This window comes from Diospyros lotus, chromosome 13, assembly GCF_014633365.1.
Source record: "Diospyros lotus cultivar Yz01 chromosome 13, ASM1463336v1, whole genome shotgun sequence".
In the NCBI taxonomy this organism is placed as follows: domain Eukaryota; kingdom Viridiplantae; phylum Streptophyta; class Magnoliopsida; order Ericales; family Ebenaceae; genus Diospyros; species Diospyros lotus.
In genome coordinates this window covers 16,104,792-16,115,070 of record NC_068350.1, presented here as the reverse complement: position 1 = coordinate 16,115,070, position 10,279 = coordinate 16,104,792, and the positions used below count along the sequence as shown (strand labels likewise).

The 10,279-nt window shown below is 43.0% G+C and overlaps 1 non-coding gene across 1 annotated transcript; it reads left to right on the top strand.

Moving 5' to 3' along the window:
* Positions 1-666: 666 nt before the first annotated feature.
* LOC127789375 (small nucleolar RNA R71) lies at positions 667-773 on the top strand. The gene has a single exon (XR_008020552.1). It is a non-coding gene; the product is annotated as a small nucleolar RNA R71 (small nucleolar RNA).
* Positions 774-10,279: the final 9,506 nt, after the last annotated feature.

The window sequence follows — 10,279 nt, the reverse complement described above, 5'->3', positions numbered from 1 at the left end:
AGATTCATAGAATTTGCCAATTGCCCCAATTGGTTCTCTATATTCTTAATTGCAATTCCTTGACTCTGAATTTGTGTAGATTGATTCTGAAAAAGATTTTGAGTCTGCTCCATGAACTTATTCAAAGACTCCTTGACTGATTTAATCTTGTCTTGCACTGGATTGTTATGGAATCCTGAAGGACCATTATTCAGCCTTTGAATAGGCTGTTGAACATTCTGATTGTTGCTCCATGAAAGATTTGGATCATTTCTCCAACCCGAATTATAGAAATTCGAGTTGGGATTATTTTGCTGCTTAGTATAATTCCCAACATATTGTGTAAACTCCATGTTCAATCCACACCTCTCCGTGAGATGATTTCCTCCACATAAATCACATGATGCCACAGTTTCTTAACGTGTATAAATTCCACTTTGAGCTAACTGCTTAGTCAAAGCATGTACCTGAGCAGTCAATGAGGATATTGCATCAATTTCATAAACACCTCCAGTCCTTATTTGGGGATTCCTATAAGGATTCCACTGATAGCAGCCATGTCTTCAAGTAAAGTGTAAGCATCATCAAATGACTTATCCATAAGAGCTCCACCTGCAGCAGCATCTATGATTATTCTCGTGTGTTGATAAACCATTATAAAATGTCTGTACCTGCAACCAATCTAGAATACCATGATGTGGACATCGCCGTAATAGCTCTTTGTACCTCTCCCAAGCCTCATACAAAGTTTATGAATCTTGTTGCATGAATGAAGTAATGTCATTTCTCATCTTTGCAGTCTTTGCAGGTGGAAAAAATTGTCAAAAATTTCTATGCCAAATCAGCCCAAGTAGTAATGGATCCTTGAGGCAACTAACTCAACCAACTCTTAGCCTTATCTCAAAGAGAGAAAGGAATGAGCCTTAATCTCACTGCATCATCGGACACCCCATTGAACCTGAAAGTGTCACATATCTCTAGAAAATTACTAAGGTGCTGGTTGGGATCATCATTTGGAAAACCTCCAAATTGAACGGATGTCTAAATCATCTGAATTATGGTTGGTTAGATCTCAATTTGCCTGCACTGTTGGCCTTTGAATACTCGAGCTAATCCCATCCACCTTAGGCATAGCATACTCTCTTAATTTTTTTTTTGTTCTTCTTACTGAGCCATTAGTTCCTTTTTGTCTTCACTTGATGATTTGACTTGATCTAAATGGCTAGATTCACCTCTCCTTACTTTTCTTAAATGAGAAATAGTTTGCTCTGTTTCCATGTCAAATGGAATAGATTCAATGCCCTTGGATCTTGTGTTCATGTACTAGCCCATTTCCCTGCATAAGTAAAAAAAAATTAAAAAAATAAATAAAAGCTCCAAATTATAATTAATTGCAATTGGTATTAATATTAAAAGGAATAGTAAACACAATCCTCAGCAACGACGCCAAAAACTTGTTCATGATTTTATATAACCCACGAATAACACACATGTACACAGGATCAAGATAAGTAAAGTGATGAATAAGAATCGTTCCCATGGAGATTGGTGTAATACCCGGTATTACATGGTATTGAAAATAAATAATTTTTGATTATTTTGAAAGAACCTCGGGTGGTCCGGGAAGCCCAAGGGGCGGTTTCGAGAAATTAATTAATAAAAAATTTTGAATTGGCGACGGGGAGTGCCTCGGGACTTGGATGTCCAGGGAAGAGGACAAGAAATTGATGAGCGTCTTGAGATGAGGATAATAGTGTTGGAAGCAGTCCGATTGGGAATAATTTTCGAAATAAATTCTATATAAGCCGAGTCGGTGCCAATATCGAATAGTCGGAGGGAACCTCTTGGAAGCTAAGGGGACCCTAGGGGTGGTTCGATTTTCTGAGTAAAGGAACCCTTAGGTGTTCTAGGGTGGAATGAAAGTCCCGTGCAAGTGCGGGGACGAAATCAACATTTTCAAGTAAAGTCGGTTATTAATTTTGGAGAAATTAAGATATTTTGTGGCTTGATTGGAAGTAAATTGAAGCTTGGAGGGCTCAAGTGGAATTATTAAAATTTCTCAAATAAATTAATGAGATTAAAGAGGGGTTAAGGTGTAATTTAATTTATATATATATATTTATATATATGCATGTGAGGAGGAAGCTTCAAGGAAGCTTCCTCACGAGTTGTTCTCTGTAAATTGAAATGGGAGAGATGGCCGAATGGAACAGAAAGCCGAGAGAGGAGAAGGGGAGAGAGAGATCGTGAGAGGCCGAGACCGAGAGGGAGAGCTCGCGAGAGAGTGATGGCCGAGCTCGACCATGGGAGAAGCAGCCTTGGGCTGCTGTTGAAATGGCCGAGGAGAGGCGGCCATGGAAGCCGACCTGAAGCTTCATGGCCGGCGATCGAGGCAAGCAGCGATGGCGCACGGTGGCTCGGGTGAGGCGACTAGCCGAGTGGATGGCCAACATTGGCCTGAAGCTCCGTTGGAGGCGCGAACAGGGTCAGCCATGGCGGTTGGAGCGCTGCGATGCATGCGGGAGGCTGCTAAGTTGCTACTCGCGGCGGCTGGAGGTTGAAGACGATGGCATGGTGAGGTCGGTGGTGGCTCGCCAAGGCGTTGCTGGTAGGATCCTCGGCCGAGAAGGCCAGGCGAGGGGCGGAGGCCCCTGCTCACGCACGAGATGCAAGAGGAAGAAGAACCGGAGAAGAAGATGAAGAACAGTGGGGAAAGGAAATAAAGGGGAAAAAAAATAGAAAATAAGAAAATCTGGAAAAATGGGAAAAATAGGAGAAAAATCCCAAAAAATTCCAGAAAAGTTTTAAAAATTATTTTGAGGCTCGTGGAGCATGCTGGAAGCTTGAGAATGGGATTTTGGGCTTGAGATGGCAATCAATGAGGCAATGCTAGTATAGGCGATTAGCCGATTTTCGTTTCCAAATTGACTGAGGTAAATTTATTAAATTTCTTTTCGAATTAATTTCCATTATTTGAGAAAATGTGGAATAGATTATGGTTGGATTATGACCATGGTTGGGTGGTTTCTGTTGAGTTGTTGTCGAGTGGTTTTATGGTATTCGGTGTAGTTGAGGGCATTGGTTGAATGCCGGATGTTAATGGAGTTGGAGTTTTTGTGTGTTTGTCTTTAGGTTCGACCGGGAAGGCAGTGATCCTAGAGGAACTTGAGGTTCAGGCTAGAGTTTGTGCCGAGGTAGAGAAGAGGTTTCGAGCCTGGTAAGGGACGGCCCCATGTGGAGGTGGCCTTGCAAGTTGGTAAATATGTTTGAAAAAAATTTTATGTTACATTGGCATGTTGTGGTTATATCTTGTGTGATGCAAGATCTAGTGGACCTATGGCCATATGGAGGACTAGTGTGGTGGGGGCTGATAGGTTGATGCCTCAAACCTTAGTGGGTTGTGAGGATAAGTGGGCCTAGCCTTATTTGCATGCATTTGGCATACATAAACATGATTATATTCATATTTACATGCATTGCACCCTTACTGAGTTTTTGTGACTCATGAGGTTTTACCTCGTGTAGATGTTGCAAGTCCAGATGCAAGCAGGGATGGCAACGAGAGGCTGTTGTGGCAACTAGCCGTGTTGCCCAAGTTTTGTATTTTATTATCTCTTGTACGTAGCCATGTGGTGTTATGTATGTATACCCTTGAGAGTAAAATGTATGAGTTGTTGAGCGTTAAATGTATGTAATTGCTGTAATTATCATAGTGTGATACAAAGGATTGTGAGATTGTTCGTTATATATGGCTTAGTTGGAGAAACCAAGTTCAGACCAAGTAAAGATCAGCGAGGTATGTTCTCATAAATCCCCAATACTCAGCGAAATGTTTGTTATGCTAGCTTTGTGCTTGGGTCACCTCTGGCTTGCTATGGGGCGAGCTAAAGAGAGGTGAAGCTTACTCGGGTTTCGGGTCTCGGTCCGCTGAGTTTTTCTTGTTTGAGTTGAGACCGATTCCTGAGTGGAGCGAATGGAAGGACGAAGCCTAGTTCCCACCTAGGGCGTTTCCTGTTGAAGCATAGTCCAACCCTTCAGTTGTGGTTCATCGGGTGAGTAATCCGGTTGATTATTTACCCGTGGCACCCGTAAGTGGGAGCGGGTCGTTACAGTTGGTATCAGAGCATTGCTAACTATATGAGTGTGGAAGGCTAGCGTGCTTGGGTGTTATGTATAGTCAGTTAAGTAATTGATGTGAGTGATTACCAGAGTTTGGAGTCAAGGATGTCTTGCATGATTTGGGTGTAAGTCAAAATGTTCTAGCTACTGAGTTGGGGTCGAGAACAGTTGGTTTGTGGTCTCGAGATTTTGATGTGAGATTGATTTGATGACCTTGAAAGTTGGACATGTGTTCCAAGGACCCTAGGGATTGGGTCGAGGCATTGAGGCCTGTGATGATCTAAAGGGTATACGCGTTGAGTAATAAAGGACCGTAAACCCAAGCATGGGTGTCGGTGTCAAGAAAACCCGAATGTGGCATTTCGAGGATATGAAGTGTTTTAAGGATGGGAACTCCTTGAGATTGAAGTGTTGAGGCTCGTGTGGGGACACGAAGCCGAAGCATGCCCAGTCCAGGAGGGGATTAGTGGAGCATCCTTATTTCAGGGATTTGTCGAGCATGTTCGAGAGAATAGAGTTGTGTAACGCCCCGCTCCCACTTACGGGTGTTACTCGTGAACAATCACCCGAAGTGTCCACCTGCCCGGCCTTTGGCGAAGGGTGGGCCATGTTTCAAGATGAAACGCCCTAGGTGGGAACTAGGCTCGACCTTCCCTTCGCGGAATCCCAGGATTCGCTAGCAGAATTGGGCTTTAGCCACACCGCATTGGCTATAAAGAAAATCTCCTTCAGGCGCCCAATCGCCATTTTTTTTTTTTTAATTCTTTTCCATCGGAGAATTTTACCGGGCTCCAAAATCACCATTTGAACCAATCCATTGATGGATCACCAATTTTTGGAGGAATAACTCATCATTTCAAATTTTTAAATTTTCGGCCTTTTCTCCAAAATGCCCGAAAAATCCATTTACTTTGAAAATTCCTCCGGGGCCCAAAATCGATTTAGAAATGCCCCCTAATTTCCCAAAATTCCAAATTTTTAAAAAAAAATTGGCCGGCGGGGCCCGCGCGGGGCCCCGCTGGGCGCTGGCTGCGCGGGCTGGCCGCGCATGCCACGCGGCCGCCCGCCCGCACGCGGGCATGGCCGCCTGCGCGCGCGCCTGCCCGCACGCTGGCACGGCCGCCCGCGCGCAACCGCGGCAGCCCGCGCGCGCGCGGCCGCCCACGCGCAGGCTGCAGCCTGCTGCTGCTGATTTCAAAAAAAAAAAAAAAACATTTTTTTTTTCCTCTTGGGCTTCCCAACCCAATTTTTCCAGAATTTAAATTAAATAAATAAAATTCACTTTCCTTTCATTTTAGCCTCTTTCCTCCAAGATTAAGGCTTAAACCATGCTCTTTGAATATTTCACAACATACACCAAATTTTCCCTCCATTTCACACATGAGCCTTACACATCCTATTGTTGCTCACATAACAACCTCCAATTAAATATCACACATGATTAAATACAACAAATGGCTCTCCTAGCCATAAAGTCACAATTAAAATAACCACATGCCTAGGCTTCTTTAAGCCTTAACTTTACAACAAAAATAAATGTAATATACTCCAAGAGCTTCCAATCACAAGCTTGCAACTTTCCCTTTTCTCTTGCCATAAAACAACCTACAAGGGGAGGATAAAACCTCATGAGCTCAAAAGCTCAGTAAGGGTGCATATGCAAAGTAAATACAAGCATAACAAATTTATGTAATGGCAAATGCATGCAAGCATGGTTAGGTTATTCCATCCTCACAACCCAACATGGTTTGAGGCATCAACCTACCACTTTTCCCCACCCCCATGGCCATAGGTCTCATGTACAATAAAACATGCAAAGAGATACATACAAAATTTATGCAACCTACTTACAATGCAATGCAAGGCCTCCACCACTTGGGGCCATCCCTTACCTTAATAATCTTCTCTTTGAAGCTTTATTTCTTCTTCTCAAGAGAGCTTCCCTCTTCATTTGCTCCCATCTAAATGGCATTTCAACAAGCCACTAAATTTTTTTGCATACAATCATACCCAAAAAAATGAAGAGAAGAAAGCATACTTACTTGATTTCTTCATTATCTTCTCTCTTTCTTCACTCTTCCCTCCATGGAAGACTTCTTTCTCTTTCTTTCTTTCCTTCCTTCTTCATTTCTACAAATGGCCAAAAGGGAGACAAGTCTCCCACACTTGCCTTTTTATACTACCATTTTTCAAATTTCAAGAATGGATCTTCACCATCCATTTAAAGCATAATCCATGTGCTTATGGGAGACTTGATCTCAACCATCCATTTTAATAAATAAGGCTTCTCTCTTGAAGAAAACACAAGAAGCACAATCCATGTGCTCTTTTCTTGGTTAATCTCATCCATTGGATTACCTTTGCCTTTACAAGACTTCATCTCCACCATTGAAAGAAAGCACACTTTTATTTGGATGGCAATCCATGCCATTTCTTCTCTTTAAATCCCCACCATAGGATTTATTCTCTAATTCAAGAATACATCTCATCCATTGAATTTATATTTATTTCCCATTTAAATAAATCTCCCCATTTTCACTCATAAATGAGTGACTAATTTCCATTTCTTTCCCATTTAAATTAATGGGACTAATTTCACATCCATCACACTTGAGAGACATAAATAATTTCTTTCCCATTTAAATTAATGGGACTAATTTCCAACATCACATTTGAGAGACATAAATACTTTCTTATGTATTTAAATAACTCTCATATTTTCCAAGGCATTAATGGTGACCATTTACCATTTTCTTTTGGATTTTCTTTAATCCATATAATCATGCCTCTTATTAAATGCTTACAAGACCAATTATCATAACTTTTGCATTTATTTAATTCACCCAATTATACTTGAACCACAAAATGCCAAGTGTCACAACAAGACACTAACCTTGGCTTCCAAGTTTAATCTCATCTCTCCAAGTGGCATTACCACATTAATTCACAACTTAGGGAAAATATAATTATTCTCCTCAAATAATTTAATATCCACCATTTTTCCTATTTCAAAATTAAATTTCCTTTATGGAATTAAATTCCAAAATTCCCAATTACTCTTTGTGAATTTATTAATCCCATATATCTCCACATAAATACCAAATTGGGATTTTTATTCACTTACACACCTAATTCTTCATAGGAATTATTTTTAATTTATCAAAATACCCTTTATTGGATTTTTCTATCCAAATTACCAAAATACCCTTCTCATGGGCATTCTCAATCTCAAGGATCCATCACCTTCTCAAGGGTATTTTTGGAAGTTTACTTACTTCCTTTCTTATTCTCTTAACACCGGTTACACCGGGTGTTACAAGTTGTCCCTTGGAAGTGATGCAGTAAGGCTTGTGCGCTTGAGATAGAGTGGGCTATAGTGGGAGTTGGCTTGAGACTCAAGGAAATGAGTCGTCAGTGGGCTAGGTGGCGAGCCCTAGTAAGGGGGTAAGGTTAATCGTAGTGAGGCTATATGGGGAGTGTACATGTAATGCATTTGTATGTCATGGCCAGTGAAGGCATGACGTAAGCAAAATTCGGAAGGACTCTGAGGAAAGTCAGGATGCTAGATAAATGTGATGCAATGTGATCGTATTGTTATGATAATCCCAGAGAGGATGTGCCTAGGGTATGAGTAGACCCTAGTTGGTCTCATGATGAGACGAGGTCTATCCTTGGGAATGATAGGCGTGTGGCAAGTGGACCCTAGCGGGTGTTTGCATGAGATGAAGGTCCCAAGTGACTCGAGCTGGAATCCAAGGGAATCCAGATTGGGTATTAAAGAGTTGGTCATGTGTTGATATGCGCGTGAGAGCCATTAGGTTAGAAGTCCTAGTTGTGAAGGGCCAAAAGACCGTTCATGTGATTGATGGATGAGGGACCAATCAAAACTCTCAGTATGACGCTTGGGGTCTGGTAGGACGCCTAAGGTCGGGAGATGAGAGGTGAATAGTCCCTCATTGTGATGCTTAGGGTCGAGATGACGCCTAAGGTCACGAAACCCTTGGTGGGAGATGCGGAGGTCACCCAAAGAGAGGTAAGAGCGGTGTGTGGTCCGAGAGAGATGAGTTTGTGGCAATAGGACATCCATAGGCTATGCGCGCGATGGAAATGCCAACTTCAGATGCTTAGGTGGGAAGGGGCATGGTGAGTAATGTGGAGGCCCCAGATTTTAAATTTCAGTCATGGGAGCCAGAGCAAAACGTGCTGGAAGGCCAAGTTGGGCATCGTGACTGAGTGTACAAGGAGAGATGAGAGGTCTCTCTTTACCTGTAGGGTAATGGTAGGTGCTCTATGGTTATGGATACCGGAGCTTGAGGTAGGCTCAGCATGTTGGTTGTGGTTTGAGAGTCTCTTAAGCGGTAAGAGATGTAGAGTCTTGAGAAGCGAGGATCACGGTATGAGCTTGATGTTATCAAGGCAAGGATAACCAAGTAAGATAGCTTTAGTAAGATGGTGGCAGAACCATCGTAGCTCGGGGAGGCTTTAAGTAGCTGTGATGCTATGGGTGCAAGGCTCAACGTGACGAATCTGATGCTATGGACCGTGTGGTAGATGACTAATGAGTTGGCTCACGTTGAGGGCAAGTGGCCCATGGGCTTGAGCAAATTAGTGAACTGTAGGTGACGATCAAATGCCGAAGATCTGGAGCAGCACCTTAAGAGAGTTGGTTTGGTGAAATCGATAGTCTTCTGTAAGAGATAGGACATCTAGAGTAGTCCTAAGGGAAGAATCGCGGAATGCGGTAATGGTCCGATGGATTAGTAGTCGAGTAGGAAGCTCGGTGAGGTGATGCCATGGGTGTGAAGCAAGTCAGTGTTGGACCTAAGCCATGCTGTGGGGAACTGTTGTTGGGCCAGTGTAAGGGAGCAAGACGGTAATGATGATTTGGTGTTTACTCTCCGAAGCACAGGGCAACATGATGGGGAATCAGTGTTGGGCCAGTGTATGGGAGTAACACGATAATGATGACCAGGTGTTGGCTCGCCTAAATCACAAGGCAACACAGTGATTATGCAGATGGTCAGGGGCTAAAGATTTGTGAAATGCACGGTAGGGGTGACGAAAGTTGTGGCCAGTCCCACAACTCTGCTAGTAATGAGAGTGGTTAGGGTGTTGCACCCAAGTCAGGGGTTAAGCCCTTTATTTCGATAAGTAGTGTCGAAGTGGTTTGGCGTATGTTTGGGTGTTGTAGTGCTTCGAGATGTTTGAGAAAGAAACCCGTGGAAAAGAAACGGGTCTAGCGTAGGAATAACGCTACAGTTGATGCCTATCGTTGACGAGTCTAATGTTAAGGACCACTGGATGTAGATGGTTAGTCCACGGGAGGGACTGCAGCCCTCTATGTGGAGTAACCTGTCTACGGTGGAGACAGTTAGACGCTGAAGACCTGGGGTATGTTGTAGGTTAGGTCTGGGCCAGACCTAAAATTCCGTAAGGGTTGAAAAATCATGATAGTGTCTTTTGTTGTCTTGGCAGTAAGAAGGTTGTGAATTGATTGGGTGACATCCTGTGGTATGAAAACAAGATATGTGGCGATGCTCCTTGTTAAAGGATGCTAACGTAGTTATGGTTAAATTTGATCGAAGTTGATCAGGTAAATTGAGATAAGGGACACGTGTGACCTTGCGGTGATACAAGAAGATGGGTCAATTGGTGGAGTCAGTAAATGGCTCGAGAATGTTACGTAAGTGCTGTGGAGGGCGAGACTTACGAGTTAGAAGCCAATCATGATATGGGAACATTGAAGCGCGTGAAGGCTTCGAGTAAGGGGATCTCTAATCCTGTGACGTGAGTTGTGGTAGGTTGAACGCATGGTTAAGGCACGGTGTGAAATCTGTGAAGGCTTGCGATTGCACAATCTAGTGTTAGTCCTGATTGTGTCGATGCGAAAATGAGGAAGTATCCTCATGTAGCGCTAGATGGATTTCCGGTTGATGACACAGGATCTGTTATTAGGTGGTAACACCTAATGGCAACAATGGGAGCATGAGGCTCGAGGACTATGATGTAAAGGCTTGTGGATTGATCGTGTACATAAAAGTTCAACGGGTCTAATGGCTAGACCGGACTAATTTTGAAAAAGAGATCCAAGGTGATAAAAGATGGTTGGGGGCAGAATTGTGCCACCTAAAGGAATGTTGCTCCGAAGTGAGGGCTATAGATGGTAGTGTTGAAATGTGGC